Source organism: Lolium perenne, chromosome 2, assembly GCF_019359855.2.
Source record: "Lolium perenne isolate Kyuss_39 chromosome 2, Kyuss_2.0, whole genome shotgun sequence".
NCBI lineage: Eukaryota > Viridiplantae > Streptophyta > Magnoliopsida > Poales > Poaceae > Lolium > Lolium perenne.
Window position 1 is genome coordinate 330,024,877 of NC_067245.2, and position 26,143 is coordinate 330,051,019.

At 42.2% G+C, this 26,143-nt stretch overlaps 1 pseudogene; it reads left to right on the forward strand.

The window, feature by feature from the left end:
- The first annotated feature begins 2,128 nt into the window (after positions 1-2,128).
- LOC127329755 (probable carboxylesterase Os04g0669600) overlaps positions 2,129-26,143 on the forward strand; it is a 48,963-nt pseudogene continuing 24,948 nt past the window's right edge.

Below are 26,143 nucleotides of genomic sequence, written 5' to 3' on the forward strand. Positions count from 1 at the left end.
TTGCATCCTAACAGTGGAGCACTGAATTCATCTGATGGACTGCAAATAGACGCTAGATTACTCCAAACTGAAGAGATCAGAAATTTCTTGTAGTAGAACAGGATCGTAGAGAGCCGAACAGCCTAGATTAGATCGTACCCTCTTTTACAGCCCCGACAACCATCAGGAGGGCGATCATGGCTTCCTCACCAACGCCATCTCCATCCGTCCCCATCACCTACTACTCTTCCACGCCGCACTCCCTGACGGTTATGTCGCACAGCGAAGGCGGAGATGTGAGCGTGAGGCCATCAGGAGTTGAGGTCCTGGCGGCTGCGCGACGAAGGAGAAGCGGGGACATGGCGAAACGACGCGTAGGATGACGGGATGAGGGAGGATGAGCCGTTTCTGCGTTGCCGGAAGAAGACGGGAAGGGCTGGCGGTGGCAAAACCTAGCGCTTGTTTTGTTTGTGCGGGACTGGGAGAGATGAGGAGGGGTTAGCGTTTCGGGCGGTGGTTGCTTCCATTGGTTGTGCGGGTGCGGGCGATGCGCGTGGAAGAACAACTTTTTTTTTTCCTTTTGTTAGCTATTTTTATGGGCGGTGGCATTTGTTAGGTAAATAATGTAAAGTGTGACATCAAAAGAAGTGTGACACCAAAAGAAATCTGACATTCCATGTTTCACGTTAATAGTAAAGACTAGATTTATATAGATGAAAAATATAATTTTGATAGTGGTCTTGTATTTAAAAGGAGGGAGTACATCACCTAGACGGTGATGTAAATATATCACCTGCTGGAGCAGTTTCAGAGGAGGGATGGTGTATTTTAAATCATCAAAAACAGCTAATGTAAAAAGAACAGCAAAGAAGTGTAAAAACAGGTGATGTAAAATACAGCATATATATGTAATGTAAAATAGTAGTGGTGATTAGTCTTAGTCTCTTAGATTAGACTAGATCTACACTTTTGCTATTTTGCACCCGGTTGTTTTTCAGTTTGGCAACAATCAAATTTTTTCCTGCCGTCCATTGTCTTCCGACACGATCACTTGTTATTTACTTCGGCAATTTTTTTCGAGTCACGTCGCTGTTGGTTTTCTCTGTGGTCCTTTTTATCGCTTCTTTTGAGGGTTCTTAGTTTGGGCTTGGTCTTATTTGTCTTTTGTGTTCGGGCTAACCAGATAGTCTTTCTCTTTTTGGGCTAGGCTTTGTTTTAAATAATTCCATATGATCATACAAGTATTTTCTTCAAATATTTTTGTACACGTTGACATGTTGGACTAGCATTTATAAGCCGTTGCCTGCTAGAGACAACTGATCACTCACATAGGATGGGAGTCCTACTTGCCACAAACTGAAGTTTTTTTCTCTAACACGTGGGCCATTTTACCTCATTTTTTTCCCCAATCTTTAACTACTTTTACATTTTTAATTTACCATTTTCTGTTTCATCGCCTACTTTCTTATCTCCATTTTATACACTGTAAATACATTGTACATACACTGAAATCCTAAGTAATTTAGCCTGTGTTTCACAGTGTATCAACACTAAGTAATTTAGCCTGCATTTCACATGACTGAAATGTTTTCCGTTTTATGCACTGTAAATATATTGTATATACACAGTAAACCATAAGTAATTAAGCCTGCATTTTACGGTGTATCACCACTAAGTAATTTATCATGCATTTCACATGACTGAAATGTTTTTCATTTTATAAACTGTAAATACATTGTACATACAGTGTAAAAAGGAGATGGACGACGAAGATGGGGAAGAAGGAAGATATATATCGGTGTCCCTTTGTTGGGCTGTTTCTTTAGATTTTGGCCCATTACTTATTCCGTGTGGAGATTCAACACGACCACCGATTTATTTTTCTGATCGTTTTTTTTCTTCAGTCGAGGGAAACAGGACGAAAGCAAGTTGCGAAAGGGGAAAATGGTAAAACAGCAACACATCCTCTCACTGGTAAAAAAAAATCGAGTGTTGACGAAAATAAAAACACTCGGATGTCAAATAGATAGTCCCTAGATCTATTGGAAAATTTGTGCATATTAGTAAGATGACATCCCGCCAACCTTTGGCCATCCCACGTTTGACCAGCATAAACCACCACGCCAATCAGCAACCTCGCGCTTTCCGGATGGCCCATCCCTCCCCGGCGGCGGCGGGCGGGTTCGTGCTGTGGCTGCACGGGTCCGTCGAGACGAGCGAGCGGAGCCGCGCCCAGGTCGCCCCCTACTTCTCCGCCGCCCCCGCCCTCCGCCTGTGCTTCCCCACCGCCCCCACCGCCCCCATCACCTAGAACGGTACGTGCGAGTGACCGAACGTTGTTGACGATTCACCTGTAATCGATCCTATCTCGCCCCTTCCTCTGCTCGATCGACTTCAGTTGCGATCGATGTTGTTGTTGTAGGTTGTCAGATCATGATCAATGCTTGGTTCGGCATCCCGGGGACCCCTATAACCGCGGTAATTTCCTTGCTCAGATAACCTGTGGTGACCCTGCATAACACTGCATGTTGTAGTATGCCAGTCGTTGATATAACATTCACGAAGTACCATTCCGCAAATATTACATCCCTCGGAGTAATACAACAGAACATAGCAGGTCCATAACTCATTCATTTATTATTACAAGCATAATGTACATATCATCTCGGAGCTCCCCTTGGGTCCTAAGAGGAATACTCCTGGGCAGGGCCGGTCCTGAGATTTTCGGGGCCCGGGGCGAAACTATAACCTAGGGCCCTAAAAACCTCAAATAGTAATTTATATATGTACATATGAAATATTAACGATAAATATTTAAATTATTTTTTACGCTAAAAATTGTGGGAAAATACCGCATTGCGTCATCTTCATTTTTTTTTGTAAAAGACATATGTGCTAAGAGTTCATGAATCATACAAAATCAATACTGATGCCAAATAATGTTTATAGTCTTAAAGTTTTGACATTCCAAGATGAAAAGTTGATGGCGAGGGATTGTCAATATCTATCTTACTGAAACGCATCCACTCTGACAAGAACCACGATGTGCCGATGGTGGTCGGTGTAGTGCAATCTCGTATCCATGAATATGTATAGTCTAATGGACGGTAGAAAACACGAAAGCACTCTCGCGGATTACATAGCAAGTATGTCGACCTACATTGACTCTCGCTTTGCAAAACTAAATAAGAAATCTGCACTTTTCAATTTGATTTTTTAAACCTTGAACAATATGGAAAGATAATACTGATTTTTAAATATTCTAAACAAATTAGTGTCACATATTAACACAAAGACACCAGGGGAACTAGGGGTTGGGAGAGGGTAGATGGATGTTTTGGTCGTGTGAGCCTTAGTATTGTCTGAATTGATATTTTCTTAGCGTGACTTTTTTTCACGTTGTGAGCGCACAACTGCTGAAGAATTAATTACCGGACCTGTCCTATGTACTTAACCCCTCATAGCTAGTTAAACGGAAAAAGGGCCCAAGCTGAACAAGCAAATAAAACCCAGTACGATATAAGCAAAGAAAAAGAGCCTTTCCAGCCCAACAAGCAGAATAACGCTTCGCTCTCCATCCTCTTCGGAACTGCACGATATATCTGAAAACTCTGCCATGCTCCAATGGCGCCGCCACATGACCTCTGCTGCTCCTACATATACCTTGACTATCCAAGAATTTGGGGCCCCCTGGTTTCTCGGGCCCAGGGGGGTCGCCCCGCCCCCCCCCCCCCCCCCCCCTAGGGCCGGCCCTGCTCCTGGGTTCGAGGCGAACCCAACTTAACTTATAATACAAGAGTCTTGCTAAGTGGTACATTTATTCCCTCAAGCAGCTAAGTACTAAGAGTTCGCACTGCTCGGTTACTACTACTACTACTCGGTTATTCTAGACTTGATCTCCTTCGGAAGCCTCCCCGGTTCCGTAGACTATAAGGTAGTCTACGTCTTCAACACCTCCAGAGAGGTCTGGTTCTTCATAGCCGATGATCTCGGCTCCTTCAGGGTTGTCGTTGTCCTCCTCCAGACGGTTCAGACAATCTAAGCAAGGGATTTAAGAGTGGGATGAGTACGAGCGTACTCAACAAGTTCATTATAGAAAAGAGGTGTTTAATGCACTAGCTACGATATTAGACCAGAAAGTCTAATACCAATGCAGGTTTTGATAAACATTTCTTCAAGAGATTGCTTTTATTCCGAAGAACTATGTCCGTCAGGCTTCACCGGTTTACTAGAACTTCATGGAGCTCCTTTGCGGCCGCGTTCGCAGTTCCATATCCCGGAACAGGAAGTGACAGGTCACGGTTCTTTACACTCTGCAGAGGTGTGTTGCTTTACCCATAAGAGATCTTAACCTTGGTGCCAACCGGGCAGCTTTCCCGTCCACACTTCCTATGGTGTGAGGCCCGGTATAAGGTCTAGCCAATCATGTTCCTCCGCTACCTCGAACACCAACCCTTTGTTGCATGCCCCGACCCTGTGTTCGCCGGTCCCATTATTCCCACTTACGGGTGGATCCCGACCACGACGACAGTCTGGGATCGAACCAAACTCCTCCGCCGGTAGCTGCAACCCATCCTAGACCGCAATACCGTGGGGAACTTAAGGCTTCCCCAGCCCACCGCTTGTTCCTCGGGCGACAAGTGTCTACGGACAATGCCGTGGGGACTTAAGGCTTCCCCAGCCAACCGCTTGCCCCCGACAGACACAAGTGTCTACGGTAAAGCGCGTCCGTTGATGTACGAGAGGTGGAAATACTTTTGACTACTCCGTCCCACTCCGGATCTTATGGTTAACACGGGTATTACGGCACAAGAATCACTGGACGACATTTGTTGTTTAATCCTAGATGGATATAAACCCTTGCAATGGAACCTCCACCATATCAACACAATCCATGGTTCCATTGCCCACCACATAGTCATATTCATAGTTATGAAAATAGTGGTTTTGGTTTTTTATGCAATAGTGATAACATAGTACTTTGCAAGTAATTTGGTAAAAATACTCGAACGACATGAGCAAGTGATGAACTTGCATGAACACTGCAAAGTGTTGCAGTTGGATGGTGTGGACTGACCCTTGTCCTCTGTTTCTGAAAAATAGCATCATTGTCCGATAAGGGCAATGGTTAAAGAAGCAATTATGCATGATTCAGCTTTTAGGGTTTGTTTCCCCCCTTCCGGTGTCTTATCATTTCATGTGAGAGGTGATTACTAAGAATGATTTAGGGATACTCTGTTTAGGGTAAAATACTACCTTGAAATGTTGTCAAGGTGTTTTTAAAGTCCAAAAGAATTTATGGACTTATTTTCATTATTGAAAATATAAAGTGTGATTTTAATGATTATAATAATCATCAAATTAGGACTTAATCTTATTTGTCTCCAAAAATTCCTTTTCATATTTTATTATGATAGAGAATTTTATACTGAGTAGTTTTCATTTTTTTAATTAATTGTTTAGAGCTATTATCCATTTTCTACTTAATTTCAAAGTTTCTGGTTTAAATGAATTTATGAAAAGACTAAATTGCCCCTTGGGCCCATCTGTCAGTGGAGCCCATCGGGTTGAGTCTAACCCGAGCCGCACCGATCGGCTCGGTCGGACTCGGTCGCCCCCTTCCTCACTCTCTCTCGCGAAACCCTAGCTCCCCGCGCTCCCGCGACACCCGCGTCGCCTGCGCCGCTGCCGAATTACTCCGGTCGCCTCCGGCCATCCCCGCCGGCGAGATCGGTCGCAAAAGAACGGCCGCTCGACGGTGTACCTATCGGTCCGCGTCGATCTGTGTTTCATCGCCGCCACCGCTCGCCCCCCAACTCATCTGCGACACGGCCGTGGTGATCCGCGGCGATTCGTCGCTCGCCGGTGAACCACACGCGGTGGTGCGGCCGTGTGCTTCGCCGATGTGGTCCTGGGGCGTTTGCGCCCGGCGACGCCTGGCCTGGCTGCGGCCTGGCGCTGCCGTGGTCGGCCCGTGCCGCCGTGCCGCCATGGGCACGTTGCGATGCTTCTGCTCCAGGTGCGTTCGCCTCCTTCTCTCTCTGTCTTGTTCTTCCTCTTCGTCTAGCCCCCACTACGGCTGTTCCATCTTTTGGGGATGTGACTGTGCCGTGCTGCTGCTACTGCTATGCTGCTTCTGTGCCTAAGCTGCTACTGTGTGTGCTGCTGCTGCGCTCTTCTTGCCATGGCCATTGCTTTTGTGGCCATGCCTATGCTTGTGATGCTGCTGCTACTGCTGGGTGATGCTAGCTATTATGTCTGTGCTCTCTGCTGCTGCAATTGTGAACTAGTGGCTGCTGCTCTACTCTCCATGGCCTAGCCTAAGCTGTGCTATCTTTGCTATGCATGATTATGTGCAATTTTCCTAAGCCATGTGCTTGCTTATGCTTGCATTTCTTGCTCGAATCTATCCCTGTGCCTCTGTTCTTGATACTACTCTTGCTAGACACTCAAGTGTATTCAATTATCTTGCCCTGGCTTGATTACTGTGTGTAATTCTTGCAATTATGCAAGAGCCAGTGTTTCTGATGGGCTAACCCTTGTGTTGTTGTTCATATTAATGCCCTATTGAGCATGCTTGCTACAAGGTATCACCATCCATAGATGGTTTGCTCCTGTATATGACTGATTTGATTATCTGTGATATATTTGTTCATGTCCTGTGGCTGATTAATTCATATTGTTAAGGTTTTGGTGCTAGGATTGATTCTAGCATGCTTTAGCATGCTCTAGCAAGCTCTGGTGATCAAATGATCATCACCTGCTTGTTGATTGCATGCTTACTTACTGCATGTGCATGTCTAGTGCTTATCCTGGTGTTTGTGTGACACCAAAGTCTGTACTGGTGCTTGCTCAAGCATCAGTTGCTGCTTGCAATGATCCAGTGGATCATCTGCAAGGCTCTGGTTAATCTATTGCTTGTATATTCATTTATCTGTGTTGTCTTGCTTGGCTAAGTGGATAAATGATGTGAACTGCTTGCAGTTATGATCATCTTATTGAGTTTGGTAGGGCTAGATGGATGCCAACACTTGGTTGTGTACCCTAGCCCTCCTTTTGAACCCTACAGGGTGATGATATCTGTGCATGGCTTCTCTGTTGGGATTGGTTAAGTGGTTGAGGTGGCATTGACAGCAATTCTTTGCTGTTAAGGTAGCTCCCACCCTTGTTGGCTAGCTGTGGCTTGATGAATACATCACTGGACAATCCCTTGTTGGATTATCAGTGATATTTGTTATTGACAAACAAGAATAGACACAATTTGTCTATCTGTCTGATGGTGTACTAGGTTTTAGGTGCTAGGTGACTTTGTTTGGCTAAGTAGGTTCATTTCCTTGCTGGATTGCCTTGGTTATGCCACTGACTTGGTCTAACCAGTGTTCCCTTGGTGATTTCCTATTGGCTACACCCATTTTTGCTTGCACCAACTGACTGGGTAGCCAGATGATGACACAAACAGGGTACTCACACCCTATGGCTTGTGTGTGTTTGATGCACATGCTTATTTATGAGCAAGACAGATGCTTGCTCATGATTCTATGTGAATACCTCACTACCAGCTCCTAGAATGAGTTGTTGGTGTAGAGGATTTCTTCTGGTTTGGTTGGTTTGCTTGCCCTGCTCCTCCTGGCAAGCTTGGGATGCTTGGTTTGCTTCTGTTGCTTACTGGAATAGGTTGAACATCTGTGGTTGTTCTTCCTGTTCTTGTTGTGCTTGCTGTTCTTGGTGTTCTTACCCTGGTGATGCTTGTCGATGAAATGGCTAGGGTTTGCTGTGAATAACTTTTATACTGGCCCTCTCCATGCCTCTCTTGGTCGACAGCACATGTCTGGTCACTTTGGTGACCCTCCCCTGGCTATGTGTGTGTGGCATGCATGCAGCACTCCCTGGCTTGCTGTTGAGCATGCACTCAAGCTGTGTAAGCTGCTTGTGTGTGTGTATGGGACTTGTGCAAGTGAGTGGATCAACTCGGCTGATCATGGTCATATCCTCTCCATTTAACATTTTCTTGCTAACCTGCCACTTGGCATAACTTGTATTTGGTCTTTGTGTGTGTGATTGCAGGGAACAATGTGATGCTCTGGATGAAGATCAAGGTCCTCTTGAGCAAGATCTCCATGATGATCATCTTGTGTAGTTTGGGATAGATCATTCACTTGTAATTTTCTTTCTTTTTCTTTTTCCTTTTATTCAATTTATGTAATGTGTTGTAATATTTCATATTTCTATTCTGAATATTGTAAATGACAATGTATCATGTGTGATTATCAATAAAGCTCCAATTTTCCTTAATGAGCTTTACTTTATATTTGTATTGTTCATATTCTTTATTCTTTATAATTTGTTTAATGAATTACCTCACATTTGAATTATGAGATATTCATTTGATGTTTGAATTTGAAATTCAAATGCAACTTAGGTTTGAATTCAATCATGCAACTTAAGTTGTAATGCACTTACTCTCCTCTCTTCTCAAAACCCTAAATTAGTTAGGTGAGATACAAGTTTGTCGCACTCTCGAAACCCTAACCCTGTACGGTGTCGAGAGACAAACTTGTCCCCCTTCGATGCAGTTTTGTTTTAAAAGCGCGAAATTTCCCCAGAATTTACGATGCAATGCACATCCCTTTCTAAAATCTACCCCTCTATCGTCTCTAAACCTGGGATATTACAGCCTTTCCCCCTTAAAGAAAACTTCATCCCGAAGTTGTGGTTGTAATACCTGAAGAGTTCGGGGTATGTTTTCCTCAGGTCTTCCTCTTTTTCCCAGGTGGCTTCTCTCTCGGGGTGATGTTTCCACTGTATCTTACAGTACTTAATAGCTCGATTCCTGAGTTGTTTCCAGTTCTCCTCGAGAATCTTCTCTGGCTTCTCGATGTAGGTCAAATCTGGTTGTAACTCGAGCTCATCATGTGACACTGGCTCATCTGGGGTCTTTAAACATTTCCTGAGTTGTGACACATGGAATACGTTGTGAACTTGGGATAACCTTCCCGGTAGTTCCAATTCAAAAGCTAACCCTCGGTTTTGACTCAGAATCTTGAAAGGTCCGATGTACCTAGGGCTTAACTTCCCCTTTACTCCAAATCTTTGGAGTCCTTTCATCGGGCTCACCTTGAGATATACCATGTCTCCAACTTGTGGCTCCCATGTTCTTCTCTTCTGATTGGCATAACTCTTTTGCCGACTTTGGGCTATCTTCAACCTATCTCTTATAATGTCAATGATTTGCTGCTTTTCCTTGACATAATCAGGATTAAACTCCTTGCTTGCTCCAGCTTCATACCAGCATATGGGTGATTGATACGTCTCCGACGTATCGATAATTTCTTATGTTCCATGCCACATTATTGATGATATCTACATGTTTTGTGCATACTTTATGTCATATTTATGCATTTTCTGGAACTAACCTATTAACAAGATGCCGAAGTGCCAGTTGCTGTTTTCTGCTGTTTTTGGTTTCAGAAATCCTAGTAAGGAAATATTCTCGGAATTGGACGAAATCAACGCCCAGGGTCCTATTTTGCCACGAAGCTTCCAGAAGACCGAACAGTCAACGAAGTGGGGCCACGAGGTGGCCAGGAGGGTAGGCGGCGCGGCCTCACCCTTGGCCGCGCCGACCTGTCTCCTGGGCCCCTCGCGATGCCCCCTGACCTACCCTTCCGCCTACAAATAGCCTTTGTCGCGAAACCCCCAGTACCGAGAGCCACAATACGGAAAACCTTCCAGAGACGCCGCCGCCAATCCCATCTCGGGGAATTCAGGAGATCGCCTCCGGCACCCTGCCGGAGAGGGGAATCATCTCCCGGAGGACTCTACGCCGCCATGGTCGCCTCCGGAGTGATGTGTGAGTAGTCTACCCCTGGACTATGGGTCCATAGCAGTAGCTAGATGGTTGTCTTCTCCTCATTGTGCTTAATTGTCGGGTCTTGTGAGCTACCGAACATGATCAAGATCATCTATCTGTAATTCTATATGTTGTGTTTGTTGGGATCCGATGAATAGAGAATACCATGTTATGTTGATTATCAATTTATATCCATGTGTTGTTTATGATCTTGCATGCTCTCCGTTATTAGTAGATGCTCTGGCCAAGTTGATGCTAGTAACTCCAAGAGGGAGTATTTATGCTCGATAGTGGGTTCATGTCTCCGTGAATCTAGGGGAGTGAGAGAAACCTCTAAGATTATGGATGTGCTGTTGCCACTAGGGATAAAACATTGATGCTATGTCCGAGGATGTAGTTATTGATTACATTACGCGCAATACTTAATGCAATTGTCTGTTGTTAGCAACTTAATACTAGAGGGGGTTCGGATGATAACCTGAAGGTGGACTTTTTAGGCATAGATGCATGCTGGATAGCGGTCTATGTACTTTGTCGTAATGCCCAATTAAATCTCACTATACTCATCATAATATGTATGTGCATGGTCATGCCCTCTTTATTTGTCAATTGCCCAACTGTAATTTGTTCACCCAACATGCTATTTATCTTATGGGAGAGACACCTCTAGTGAACTGTGGACCCCGGTCCAATTCTCTATACTGAAATACAATCTACTGCAATACTCGTTCTACTGTTTTCTGCAAACAATCATCTTCCACACTATACATCTAATCCTTTGTTACAGCAAGCCAGTGAGATTGACAACCTCGCTGTTTCGTTGGGGCAAAGTACTTGGTTTGTGTTGTGCAGGTTCCACGTTGGCGCCGGAATCCCTGGTGTTGTGCCGCACTACATCTCACCGCCATCAACCTTCAACGTGCTTCTTGACTCCTACTGGTTCGATAAACCTTGGTTTCTACTGAGGGAAACTTGCCGCTGTGCGCATCACACCTTCCTCTTGGGGTTCCCAACGGACGCGTGTCGAACGAAAAGACAATACGTCAACCACGCGCATCAAGCAAAATTTCTGGCGCCGTTGCCGGGGAGATCAAGACACGCTGCAAGGGGAGTCTCCACATCCCAATCTCTTTACTTTGTTTTTGTCTTGCTTTATTTTATTTACTACTTTGTTTGCTGCACTAAATCAAAATACAAAAAAATTAGTTGCTAGTTTTACTTTATTTGCTATCTTGTTTGCTATATCAAAAACACACAAAAAATTAGTTGCTTATATCTGCTTTACTTATTTCAACATGTTTCCTTTTAATTTTACCGTAAAAGACATGCCGGTAGGACGTGGGTCTATAATTGGAAGAAATAATATAGAAGAATTTTTCAATCATGTTAGTACCGTCGAAGATTTTGAAGATAGACACTTGGTAGAACTTGCTCCTACTTATGAAATTGCTGCTGCTGCTTTAGTTCGCATGTTGGAAACTAAATTTGTTAATCTCAATCCTATAATCCAACACATGTTTCTTACACTCGGTGATATGGAAGAAGGGGAAAAGAAAGATTTTGTTTTAGAAACCCTTCTTAGAGAATTTGGTGGTATAGCAAGAGAGGCTAGAAAAGTCTTTATTAAATATAAGATGCTTGGTTCTTATACCAATTTTGTTAGTCTCCTTGAAAAGATGGACATGGAGAGAATAAGGTACACTAATAATATTAATGATGGTGGGGAGATCAAAGCACCAATACCATGTAAGCTCCTAGCGATGAATGATGCACTAGAAAATAACTATGCTTGGCTTGTTCCTGAAAATTTGTTTGATGAGAGTAGCAAGCCCAAGACTAATGAAAAGGGAGCCGCGAAAACTTATGTATCCAACATACTATGCATGGTTGAGAAAACTCCACACCCCGCTGTAGATGCACCATTTTTCGATAACACTTGATGCACACTTTCTGCGCCTAGCTGAAAGGCGTTAAAGAAAAGCGCTTATGGGAGACAACCCATGTTTTTACTACAATACTTTGTTTTTATTTTGTGTCTTGGAAGTTGTTTAATACTTTAGCAACCTATCCTTATCTTAGTTTTGTGTTTTTTTGTGCCAAGTAAAGTCGTTGATAGTAAGGTTCATACTAGATTTGGATTACTGCGCAGAAACAGATTTCTTTGCTGTCACGAATCTGGGCAAAATTCTCTGTAGGTAACTCAGAAAATTATGCCAATTTACGTGAGTGATCCACAGATATGTACGCAACTTTCATTCAATTTGAGCATTTTCATTTGAGCAAGTCTGGTGCCTCAATAAAATTCGTCATTACGAACTGTTCTGTTTTGACAGATTCTGCCTTTTATTTCGCATTGCCTGTTTTGTTATGCTCGATGGATTTTTCGATTCCATTGACTTTCAGTAGCTTTGTGCAATGTCCAGAAGTGTTAAGAATGATTATGTCACCTCTGAACATGTATATTTTGATTGTGCACTAACTCTCTAATGATTTGTTTTGAGTTTGGTGTGGAGGAAGTTTTCAAGGATCAAGAGAGGGAGATGATACAACATGATCAAGGAGAGTGAAAGCTCTAAGCTTGGGGATGCCCCGGTGGTTCACCCCTGCATATATCAAGAAGACTCAAGCGTCTAAGCTTGGGGATGCCGAAGGCATCCCCTTCTTCATCGACAACATTATCAGGTTCCTCCCCTGAAACTATATTTTTATTCCATCACATCTTATGTGCTTTGCTTGGAGCGTCGGTTTGTTTTTGTTTTTGTTTTGTTTGAATAAAATGGATCCTAGCATTCATTGTGTGGGAGAGAGACACGCTCCGCTTTTGCATATGGACAAGTATGTCCTTAGGCTTTACTCATAATATTCATGGCAAAGTTTCTTCTTCGTTAAATTGTTGTATGGTTGGAAACGGGAAATGTTGCATGTGGTAGTGTATAATAAAATACTTGTAGAACATTGAGCTTTGATAACTTGATTCTTTGCAAATGTTTTGAGGTATTTAGATGGTAAGGCTTGCTGGATAAATAAGTTAAAATTAGTAGTGGATTGTTGTCTTTAAGCTTGTGCCGTACTACAAACTCTATTTAAATAGTTGAAGGCGTAGTTGGACTTGATAGCTTTCCATGTCTGAGAGTTCATCGTAATAACTAAGTTGTGCTGAAGGTCGAGGGAGCTAGCGGGGTACTTGTGCCACCGTGAACGGCCCTCCTTGGAGTAAATTTTAATCATGCTCTTAATGATGAACCTGCTAGTTGTTTGCAATAAGCTTGTGAGTTCTTTTTGACTAATGTTAAGCTACGGTTTTTGGCACTTCCACCATCCAAATTTGCTAGCCTCTTCGGTACTGTGCATTGCCTTTTGCTCACATTGAGAATTGTGCATACTTCGCCGGTACATCCAAACCTGTGGGAGAACTTTCTCTTGTTCTCCTACACATAAGCCCATACATCTCCTCAAAACAGCCACCATACCTACCTACCACAGCATTTCCATAGCTGTTCCGAGATATATTGCCATGCAACATCCATTTTTACATTACATGCCATGTTGTCATTTATTATTTATATATTGCTTTGCATGATCATATACAGCTGATGTGTGGTTTACCCATGTTACGCTAGATTATTGCACATCCTGCTACATTGGCAGAGGCATACAGTTTCATACATCATGTTTCATTCATTATGAGTTATTTGTACCAAAAAGTGTGTTGTCATATTAGGATGTTGCCCCTAAAAGTGAAAAGAGCCGTGGAGGCCATCAAAAAGAAAAAAAGAAGAAAGAAAAAATGAAAAGAAAGGAAAAAAGAAAAAAAAATAAAAAATAAAAAAAGAGAATAAAGAAAAAGGGGGCAGCATTACTATCTTTTATCCACACTTGTGCTCATGTTTTAGCACCCGCATTATTCATAGTCATCATTTGTGCTCATGTTTAGCACCTACATTCATATGAGAGAGTTTTCATGTTTTACTAGTATAACTATGTGGGGAATTTACACTATAGAACTTGGGTTGTATATTCCAATGATGAGCCTCCTCAAAAGTGCTCTAGGTCTTCGTGAGCAACCAAGTTGGATGCACCCCCACTAGTTCCATTGGAGAGCTTTCATACACATATAGCTCTATGTGCATCCGTTGCATGGCAATCACTACTCCTTGCATAGCATCGATCATAAGGCTTCCTCTTGTCTAATGGTCATTTACAGCTTTGCAAGCCTTTCTTCCATTTGGCCTTCCAAACCCCCATTAACGTTCTTTATGCCATAACATCCTGGTGCTAATACCAAATGCTTGCGCTCACCGGTTGAGTAGACTTCGAAACAGTCGATTCATGACGTTCATGTTTATGTTTACTTGACTGAATCCTTCTTATGTTGTGAAAATTTACTTGATGCTTGGAATGAAGGATAGAACTTCTATGCTGAATACTTAATACATCTTTAATGAACTTTGTACGGTTGCATGTCTTTAAAGCAATAGTTCATGAAAACTTCTAGCTTGTCTAACTCTTGCATTATCATCTCTTATATCAATATAGATACTTGCTTTGAATGATTTGATCTCAGCTCATATGTTTTACAATAGTATGATCAAGGTTATGATGGCATGTCACTCCAGAAATTATCTTTGTTTATCGTTTACCTGCTCGGGACGAGCAGAAACTAAGCTTGGGGATGCTGATACGTCTCCGACGTATCGATAATTTCTTATGTTCCATGCCACATTATTGATGATATCTACATGTTTTGTGCATACTTTATGTCATATTTATGCATTTTCTGGAACTAACCTATTAACAAGATGCCGAAGTGCCGATTCTTTGTTTTCTGCTATTTTTGGTTTCAGAAATCCTAGTAAGGAAATATTCTCGGAATTGGACGAAATCAACGCCCAGGGTCCTATTTTGCCACGAAGCTTCCAGAAGACCGAAGAGTCAACGAAGTGGGGCCACGAGGTGGCCAGGAGGGTAGGCGGCGCGGCCCCACCCTTGGCCGCGCCGACCTGTCTCCTGGGCCCCTCGCGACTCCCCCTGACCTACCCTTCCGCCTACAAATAGCCTTCGTCGCGAGACCCCCAGTACCGAGAGCCACGATACGGAAAACCTTCCAGAGACGCCGCCGCCGCCAATCCCATCTCGGGGGATTCAGGAGATCGCCTCCGGCACCCTGCCGGAGAGGGGAATCATCTCCCGGAGGACTCTACGCCGCCATGGTCGCCTCCGGAGTGATGTGTGAGTAGTCTACCCCTGGACTATGGGTCCATAGCAGTACCTAGATGGTTGTCTTCTCCTCATTGTGCTTAATTGTCGGGTCTTGTGAGCTGCCGAACATGATCAAGATCATCTATCTGTAATTCTATATGTTGTGTTTGTTGGGATCCGATGAATAGAGAATACCATGTTATGTTGATTATCAATTTATATCCATGTGTTGTTTATGATCTTGCATGCTCTCCGTTATTAGTAGATGCTCTGGCCAAGTTGATGCTAGTAACTCCAAGAGGGAGTATTTATGCTCGATAGTGGGTTCATGTCTCCGTGAATCTAGGGGAGTGAGAGAAACCTCTAAGATTATGGATGTGCTGTTGCCACTAGGGATAAAACATTGATGCTATGTCCGAGGATGTAGTTATTGATTACATTACGCGCAATACTTAATGCAATTGTCTGTTGTTAGCAACTTAATACTGGAGGGGGTTCGGATGATAACCTGAAGGTGGACTTTTTAGGCATAGATGCATGCTGGATAGCGGTCTATGTACTTTGTCGTAATGCCCAATTAAATCTCACTATACTCATCATAATATGTATGTGCATGGTCATGCTCTCTTTATTTGTCAATTGCCCAACTGTAATTTGTTCACCCAACATGCTATTTATCTTATGGGAGAGACACCTCTAGTGAACTGTGGACCCCGGTCCAATTCTCTATACTGAAATACAATCTACTACAATACTCGTTCTACTATTTTCTGCAAACAATCATCTTCCACACTATACATCTAATCCTTTGTTACAGCAAGCCAGTGAGATTGACAACCTCGCTGTTTCGTTGGGGCAAAGTACTTGGTTTGTGTTGTGCAGGTTCCACGTTGGCACCGGAATCCCTGGTGTTGCGCCGCACTACATCTCGCCGCCATCAACCTTCAACGTGCTTCTTGACTCCTACTGGTTCGATAAACCTTGGTTTCCACTGAGGGAAACTTGCCGCTGTGCGCATCACACCTGCCTCTTGGGGTTCCCAACGGACGCGTGTCGAACGAAAAGACAATACGTCAACCACGCGCATCAGTGATCTACACTTCCTTCCGTATAGAGCTTTGAACGGTGCCATCTTGATGCTGCTTTGATAGCTATTATTGTATGAAAACTCTGCTAGTGGCAAGTGCTCCTCCCATGATCCTCCAAAGTCTAGGGCATAAGCCCTAAGCATATCCTCTAGGATCTGGTTAGTTCTCTCGGTTTGTCCACCTGTCTGAGGATGATAGGCGGTACTATAGTCCAACTTGGATCCTAAAGCTTCATGTAATTGCTTCCAAAATACTGACGTGAACACGGATCCTCGATCTGACACGATATTCTTGGGCACTCCATGTTTACTCACGATCTCTTTGATGTACAGATCGATGAGTTTCTCTCCTTTATCCTGCTGATTTACCGCTAAGAAGTGTGCACTTTTCGTCAACCGGTCCACGATTACCCATATCATATCCTTCTTTTTATTTGTCATGGGTAGTCCGGTGATGAAATCCATTCCTATCTCCTCCCATTTCCATTCTGGGATTGGTAAAGGTTGTAACTTTCCTGCCGGACTCTGATGTTCAGCCTTCACTCTTTGGCCGGTATGGCATTCCGCCACGTATTGTGCTATTTCTCTCTTCATATTATTCCACCAGAATAACTCCTTAAGATCCATGTACATCTTTGTACTTCCCGGATGTATGGAGTATGGTGTTTGATGGGCTTCCCGGAGTATTACTTCCTTGATCTCAGCAATATCCGGAACGCAAATCCTCTTCTGGAACCATAGTGATCCTGATTCTCCTCGGTGGAATTCTGATGGTCTTCCTTCGTCAATCCTTCTCATCTCCTCCACGATGAATGGATCGTCCAATTGACCCATCATTATTTCATTCTTTAAGTTGCTCATCGGCTACTTGTAAAGCCGATAGCCCTTCATGAGCCTCTTTCTCCCAAAGTTGTATTTGGGCTTGGCTTATTTCCTTCCTCAACTCCGGTGATAACTCTTGTTCCACTCCTCCAGTGCTCTTCCTACTCAAGGCATCTGCTACAACATTAGCCTTTCCTAGAGTATAATTGATGGTCAAATCATAATCCTTGATTAGTTCAAGTCATCTTTTCTGCCTCATATTGAGTTCCTTCTGAGTGAAGAAGTACTTGAGACTCTTGTGATCCGTATAGAGCTCACACTTGGCTCCATAGAGAAAATGTCTCCAAGTTTTGAGTGCAAATACGACTGCTGCTAGTTCTAAGTCATGTGTTGGATAATTCACTTCATGAGGTCTGAGTTGCCTCGATCCATAAGATATTACCTTCCGTTCCTGCATGAGTACGCAACCCAATCCATGCTTGGATGCGTCACAGTACACGGTGTAATCCTTGCCAACTTCCGGAACTGCTAACACCGGTGCTGTGGTGAGTTTCTCCTTCAGAGTTTGAAAACTCTTCTCACACTCCTCCGAACATACGAATGGTGTGTTCTTTCTTAACAGCTTGGTCATCGGTCCTGCTATTTTGGAGAATCCTTTAATGAATCTCCGATAGTATCCTGCCATTCCTAGGAATCCTCGGATTTCCTTGACAGTCTTGGGTGCTTCCCAATCTAAAACTGCTGCTACCTTGCTCGGGTTAACAGCTATTCCATCTTTGCTAATGACATGACCAAGAAATTTGACTTGATCTAGCCAAAATTCACACTTTCTGAATTTGGCATAGAGTTGGTGTTCTCTTAGTGTTTGCAACACTAACCTCAGATGTTCAGCATGTTCAGTTTTATCTTTGGAGTATATCAAGATATCATCGATGAATACGATGACAAACTTGTCTAAATATGGCATGAAGATCTTATTCATAAGATTCATGAAGATTGCTGGGGCATTGGTTAATCCAAAAGGCACTACAAGATATTCATGATGTCCATACCTTGAGACAAAGGCGGTTTTCGGAACGTCTTCCTTCTTGATCTTAATCTGATGATAACCGGACCTTAGATCAATTTTGGAAAAGACTCCCGCGCCTCTAACTTGATCAAATAGATCTTGTATTCTAGGAAGTGGGTACTTGTTCTTGATTGTGACATTGTTCAAATTTCTATAGTCTCCGCACATCCTTCTACCTCCATCTATTTTATCCACGAAGATCACAGGTGATCCCCATGGTGAAACACTCTCTTGTATGAATCCTTTCTGTTCCAAGTCAACCAATTGCTCCTTAAGTTCTTTCAACTCCTTAGGCCCCATCTTATATGGTGCTTTAGCAATCGGAGCTGTTCCTGGAATTAGGTCGATAGTGACTTCTATCTCCCTATCTGGTGGCATTCCAGGTAATTCCTTAGGAAACACATCCTGGAATTCATTTACGACAGGTATATCCTCCAACTTCACCTCCTTCATGCTGTTCAGCTGTAGCTCGACTTCGATCTGTGTATGCTTGTCTCCTTGGTAGATCATTCTACTTCCATCGGGGCTTTTCAAGGACACAGTCTTGTTCACACAGTCGATCAATGCTCCGTTAGCTTCTAACCAGTTCATACCAAGAATGACATCAATGTCCTTCATCGGTAAAATGAACAGTGTCACGTCACAAACGCGCATTTATTGATCATGATGACTTGTTTTTGTTTGGTATGGGTTACTACTATAGTTCCCCCCGCGGAAAGTATGGTTATGGGTGTATCTAACTTAGTGCAACTAATCCCATGTTTGATGATGAATTGCTGAGAAATGAATGATGTAGTTGCACCAGTATCAAAAAGTACTTTGCCAGGATGAGTGAGTATCTGGAGCGTACCTATCACTGCCTGATCGGAGTTAACCACCTCCTCCAAGCTGGTGCAGTTTAATTTGCCGAAGGGTTTCTTGTTCTTCCAGTTCCCTCCAGCGTTTCCTCCTCTACTTCCTCCTCCTCCTGACTGACCTCCTCCAGTATTTCTCTTGGGGCAGTCCTTCAGCATGTGCCCTTCCTGGCGACAACCAAAGCATATTATCTTTGGCTTCCTGCAATCCTTGGAAAAATGTCCTAGAAGTCCACAGCTTGGGCAAACCATTTGATTTGCAGTCTAAAACACTTGGTTCCTCCTGTAGTTGTTGTTGTTGTTGTTGTACCTTGGCTTGAAACTCAAGCTGGTATTGGGCTTGTTGCTGACAAACCTCTTAGGCTCAAACTTGGCCTTTTTCCTCTTCTCCTCTTGCAGCTGCTTGAAGTCATCTTCAAGAGTGATGGCTACATCCACCAACTCTTGGAACTCAGTCGCTCTCATCATCCGGAGCTGAACCTTGAACTGGGGACTTAACCCCCGCAAGAACCTCTTCTTCTTGTCCTCGGTGTTGACCTCCTCAACAGCATACCGAGACAACTTCAAAAACTCCCTGACGTAAGTCAGGATAGCTTTATCCTTCTGCTCGAGACTTTCAAATTCTCGACGCTTCAACTCCACAATGCTTTCAGGGACATTGGATTCCCTGAACTTCCTTTTGAACTCCTCCCAGGTGAATACCTTCTCAGCCGGATATACGGCTACTATATTGTCCCACCATGATGCGGCAGGTCCACACAACAAGTGTGTTGCATAACGAACCTTCTCCAGGTCGTTACATCCAACGGTGTTGAGCTTTCGCTCCGCGTCCATCAGCCAATCCTCCGCGTCCATAGGCTCGGGCGCGTATGCGAAAGATGTAGGCTTTGTGTTCTGGAAGTCTGACAAGGTGACTCCCTGGTTCTCGGGTCTCTCCACCCTGTTCTGTTGCAGCAGCTTGATACGTCCAATTTGCATCACTATTTTATATCATAATTTGATGTTATTCATTGATATATTTCATATTTGGACATAATACTTATGTTATTTCATCTATTTTGCATGTTTCATGATTATTGGAGGATCGAGCACCGGAGCCAGGATTCTGCTGGAAAAAGCGTCATCAGAATGCAATATTTCGGAAGATCAACAGTTGATGGAAATGATATCAAAAATCCTATTTTTCCAGATGACGAAGTGAGCCAGAAGGGGGAGCTGAGGGGACCCGAGGTGGGCCCACCCCATAGACCGGCGCGGCCCAAGGCCTGGCCGCGCCGCCCTGTGAGGAGGGGGCCCACAGCCCCCTCTCGCCTCCTTTTCTTCGCGAACTCCTTCGTCCCGAAGACCTAAGCTCCAGAGGGTACCTCACGAAGAGTTACAGCCGCCTCTGCGAGGCGGAGAACACCAGAGAGAAAAGAGCTCTCCGGCGGGCTGAGATCCGTCGGGGAAATTCCCTCCGGGAGGGGGAAATCGACGCCATCGTCACCGCCATCAAGTTGGACATCATCTCCATCACCATCATCATCATCTTCATCATCATCACCGCCGTCTCCACCGCTGCACATCGTCACCGCCGTAGCAATTTGGGTTCGATCTTGATTGTTTGATAGGGGAAACTCTCCCGGTATTGATTTCTACTTGTTATTGATGCTATTGAGTGAAACCGTTGAACCAAGGTTTATGTTCAGATTGTTATTCATCATCATATCACCTCTGATCATGTTCCATATGATGTCTCGTGAGTAGTTCGTTTAGTTCTTGAGGACATGGGTGAAGTCTAAATGTTAGTAGTGAAGTATGGTTGAGTAATATTCAATGTTATGATATTTAAGTTGTGGTGTTATTCTTCTAGTGGTGTCGTGTGAACGTCGACTACACAACACTTCACCTTTATGGGCCTAGGGGAATGCATCTTGTACTCGTTTGCCAATTGCGGGGTTGCCGGAGTGATAGAAACCTAAGCCCCCATTGGTATATCGATGCAGGAGGGATAGCAGGATCTCAGAGTTTAAGGCTGTGGTTAGATTTATCTTAATTACTTTCTTGTAGTTGCGGATGCTTGCAAGGGGTATAATCACAAGTATGTATTAGTCCTAGGAAGGGCGGTACATTAGCACAGGTTCACCCACACAACACTTATCAAAACAATGAAGATTAATTAGCCGTATGTAGCGAAAGCACTAGACTAAAATCCCGTGTGTCCTCGAGAACGTTTGGTCATTATAAGTAAACAAACCGGCTTGTCCTTTGTGCTAAAAAGGATTGGGCCACTCGCTGCAATTGTTACTCTCGCACTTTACTTACTCGTACTTTATTCGACTGTTACATCAAAACCCCCTGAATACTTGTATGTGAGCATTTACAGTGAATCCTTCATCGAAACTGCTTGTCAACACCTTCTGCTCCTCATTGGGTTCGACACTCTTACTTATCGAAGATACTACGATACACCCCCTATACTTGTGGGTCATCAATACTATTTTCTGGCGCCGTTGCCGGGGAGTGAAGCTCTATTGGTAAGTGGAATTGGTAAGGGAAACTTCTACTGTTTGTGCTGATTTTATTTCTGCCTGCTGCCATAATTCATTATGGAGAGATCTCATTTTGAATGTTTATTTGGGAAATCTGCTACTACTGCAAAGGTAGTGGATGAGGCGCCAGGTGAGGAAGAGATACCATACAAAATACCTATTAAAATTATTGAACGTGTAGTGGATAACCGTTATACAGGGGATGGAACTGTCCACCCTGGAGATCATTTACTGTTCTTGCATGAATTATGCGGTTTATTCAAGTGTGCAGGTATTGCTATGGATGAAGTGAGGAAGAAACTATTCTCTATATCGCTGTCTGGTAAAGCGGCGCATTGGTATAAATTACTGGATAATGGGGATTCTCTTGAATGGAATGATATTATGCCCCGGTTTTATTCTAAGTTCTATCCTCCAAGTGAAACTCATAAGGATCGGAACCGCATATATAATTTTTGGCCTCATGATGGAGAGAGTATTGCCCAAGCTTGGGGGAGATTGAAGTCTTTAATGCTCAAATGCCCCATTCATGAGCTTCCTGGTAATGTTATTATTGATAATTTCTATGCAAGACTTTCTTTTGAAGACAAGACCTTCTTTGGATACTTCTTGTTCTGGATCATTCACGTGCAACAAAGAAGAGTTTAAAAGGGACCTTCTCAATCGGATCCAGGAAAATACTGAAGGATGGGAGAACGACAAAGATAGAGAATCAGGTATAAATTATGATTATAAATGCATTGAAGCTTTTATGGATACTGATAAATTTCGTAATATGAGTGCTACTTATGGTCTTGATTCTCAAGTTGCTGCAAATCTTTATAAAGCTTTTGCCTCTCATTATGAATTGCCTAAGAAGAATTTTGATAAGTATCATGAACCGTATAAAGATAAAATTGATTCATCTATTAATAAATGCGTTGTAGTTGAAACTGTTGATCATGTTATTCCTGAAGCTTATATTGAAAAAACTCCTTTCCCTGCTAAAATGAAGGAGTACTCTGTTATAAATAGTGCGGTTCATAAAAGTGAAAAGAAACCTATAGAACCTGAAGAACAAATAAAAGTTGAACCTGCTGTTGCAATAGTTAAAGATCTTGTGACTGAAAATGTGGAGGATGGTCATATTATTTTCTGTGAAGATGCTTCTAATATTGTTTCACATCCTAATAAGTCTAAGAAAGCTAGTGTTCCCATGCTATCTGTTAGAATTGGAGATCATTGTTATTATGGTTTATGTGATATTGGTGCAAGTATTAGTGCTATTCCTTATGAGCTTTACACGGAGATTATGCACGAAATTGGTTCTTGTGAACTTGAAGATATTGATGTGGTTATTCAGCTGGCTAATAGAGAAACTATTTCTTCAATTGGTATTGTTCGAGATGTGGAAGTTCTATGCGGTAAGATTAAATATCCTGCTGACTTTTTGGTACTTGGTTCTGCTGCTAGTGAATATTGTCCTATCATTTTTGGTAGACCTTTTCTAAATACTTGTGGAGCTATTATAGATTGCAAGAAAGAGAAAATTTTGACTAAATTTGCTGGTGAATCTTATGAGTTTAACTTCTCTAAATTTACCAAAACTCCTTATAAAATTGATCCGCCTAATAATGATTTTAAATTTGAACAGTGTGCATCTATTTCTCTTGCTCCTAATAATCCTTTGCAGCAACATTTGGAGAATAGCGGGAGTGAAGTTTTTAGGAAAGAAAGAGATGAGCTTGATGAAATTTTCCTTCGTCAACCTATTCTTAAGCATGATTTACCGGTAGAAGATCTGGGTACAACACCGCCACCAAAGGAAGATCCTGTCTTTGATTTAAAACCATTGCCTGATAATCTTAAATATGCTCATATTGGTGATAAGAAAATATATCCTGTTATTATTAGTTCTAAGCTTTAAGAGTTTGAAGAAGAAAGATTATTGGAAATACTGAAGAAGCACCGAGGAGCTATTGGCTACACTCTTGATGACTTGAAGGGGATTTCTCCCTCTATTTGCCAACACGCCATTAATATGGAAGATGATGCGAAGCCTGTTGTTGAACCTCAGCGTCGTCTAATTCCTAAGATGAAGGATGTGGTAAGAAATGAGGTATTAAGACTTCTTGAAGCTAGTATTATATATCCTATTGCTGATAGTAGATGGGTTAGTCCTGTGCATTGTGTTCCTAAGAAAGGAGGAATGACTATTGTTCCTAATGATAATGATGAGCTCATACCTCAAAGAGTAGTTGTAGGATATAGAATGTGTATTGATTATCGAAAAGTTAATAAAGTTACTAAGAAAGATCATTACCCTTTGCCTTTTATTGATCAAATGTTAGAAAGGTTATCTAAAAATACTCATTTTTGCTTTCTTGATGGTTATTCTGGGTTTTCACAAATTGCTGTTAAAACTAAGGATCAAGAGAAAACCACTTTCACTTGTCCCTATGGAACTTATGCTTATAGACGAATGCCTTTTGGTTTATGTAATGCTCCTGCTACTTTTCAAAGATGCATGTCTGCTATTTTTCATGGCTTTTGCGAGAGTATTGTAGAGGTATTCATGGATGATTTTTCTATCTATGGGAATTCTTTTGATAATTGCTTGCGGAACCTTGATAAAGTTTTGCAGAGATGTGAAGAAACTAACCTTGTTCTTAATTGGGAGAAATGCCACTTTATGGTTAATGAAGGAATTGTATTGGAACATAAAATTTCCGAGAGAGGTATTGAAGTTGATAGAGCTAAAGTTGAAGCAATTGAGAAGATGCCCTATCCTAGGGATGTTAAAGGTATTCGTAGTGTTCTTGGTCATGCTGGGTTTTATAGGAGGTTTATTAAAGACTTCTCCAAGATTTCAAAGCCTCTTACTAATCTTCTTCAAAAAGATGTACCTTTTGTTTTTGATGATGATTGTAAGGAAGCTTTTGAAACTCTAAAGAAAGCCTTAACAACTGCCCCTATAGTTGAACCTCCTGATTGGAACTTACCATTTGAAATTATGTGTGATGCTAGTGATTTTGCTGTAGGCGCTGTTCTTGGACAGCGAGTAAACAAAAAATTGAATGTTATACATTATGCTAGTAAAACTGTTGATGCTGCTCAAAGAAATTATGCTACTACTGAAAAAGAATTGTTAGCTGTAGTCTTTGCTTGTGATAAGTTTAGATCTTATATTGTTGATTCAAAAGTTACTATTCATACTGATCATGCTGCAATCAGATACCTTATGCAAAAGAAAGATGCTAAGCCAAGGCTTATTAGATGGGTACTTTTGTTGCAAGAATTTGATTTACATATTGTAGACAGGAAAGGTGATGATAATCCTGTTGCTGATAATTTGTCTAGATTGGAAAATATTGCTTATGATCTTGTTCCTGTTAATGATAGTTTTCCAAATGAATAATTGGCTGTAATAAAGGTGAGCTCGCGAGACAGTCCTTGGTATGCTGATTATGCTAATTTTATTGTTTCCAAGTACTTGCCTCCAACCTTTTCAGCTCAGCAAAGGAGGAAATTCTTTTATGACTTGAGGCATTATTTCTGGGATGACCCACACTTATATAAAGAAGGAATGGATGATATTCAGCGAAGATGTGTTCCCGAATATGAACAGCAAGAGATATTAAGTAAATGTAATGGTAGTGCTTATGGAGGACATCACGCCGGAGATAGAACCGCGCAAAAGGTTCTACAATCAGGTTTTTATTGGCCAACTCTCTTCAAAGATGCAAGAAAGTTTATTTTATCTTGTGATGAATGTCAAAGGGTTGGTAATATCTCTAGACGCAATGAAATGCCTATGAATTATACTCTTGTTATTGAACCGTTCGGTTGTTGGGAATTTGACTTCATGGGACCTTTTCCCTCTTCAGAAGGTAACACTCATATACTTGTTGTTGTTGATTACGTTACTAAATGGGTGGAAGCCATACCTACAAAAAGTGCTGATGGTGAGACCTCTTTAAGAATGCTTTTAGATATTATTTTTCCTAGATTTGGAGTTCCTAGATATATTATGACTGATGGAGGTTCTCATTTTATTCATGGTGGTTTTAGAAAAACTCTTGCTAAATATGGTATTAATCATAGAATTGCTTCCGCTTATCATCCTCAAACTAGTGGGCAAGTAGAACTATCGAATAGAGAGATTAAATCTATCTTGGAAAAGACTGTTAATAAAACTAGAAAGAATTGGGCTAGTAAATTGAAGGATGCACTATGGGCTTACAGAACTGCTTATAAAAATCCCATGGGAATGTCACCTTATAAAATGATTTATGGAAAAGCTTGTCATTTACCTTTAGAACTAGAGCACAAAGCTTATTGGGCAGTTAGAGAATTAAATAAAGATCCTAAACTTGCTGGTAATAAGAGGTTGCTACAATTGAGTTCTCTAGATGAATGGAGAAGTGAAGCTTATGAAAATGCTAAACTCTTCAAAGAGAAAGTTAAAAAATGGCATGATAGAAGGATTATCAAAAGAGAATTTAATATTGGGGATAAAGTCCTATTGTATCGGTCTCGTCTCAGATTCTTTGCAGGGAAATTACTCTCGAAATGGGAAGGACCATATGTTGTCGAGGAGGTGTATCATTCAGGAGCAATTAAAATTAGCTCTCTCCAAGGCAATGCCACGCAAGTGGTGAATGGACAAAGACTCAAGCATTATATCTCAGGTGATTCTTATAATGTAGATGTTGATATTATTCGAGTGGAAACACCGGAGGCTTTCATCAAAGGACAAATTGACAGTCCGCC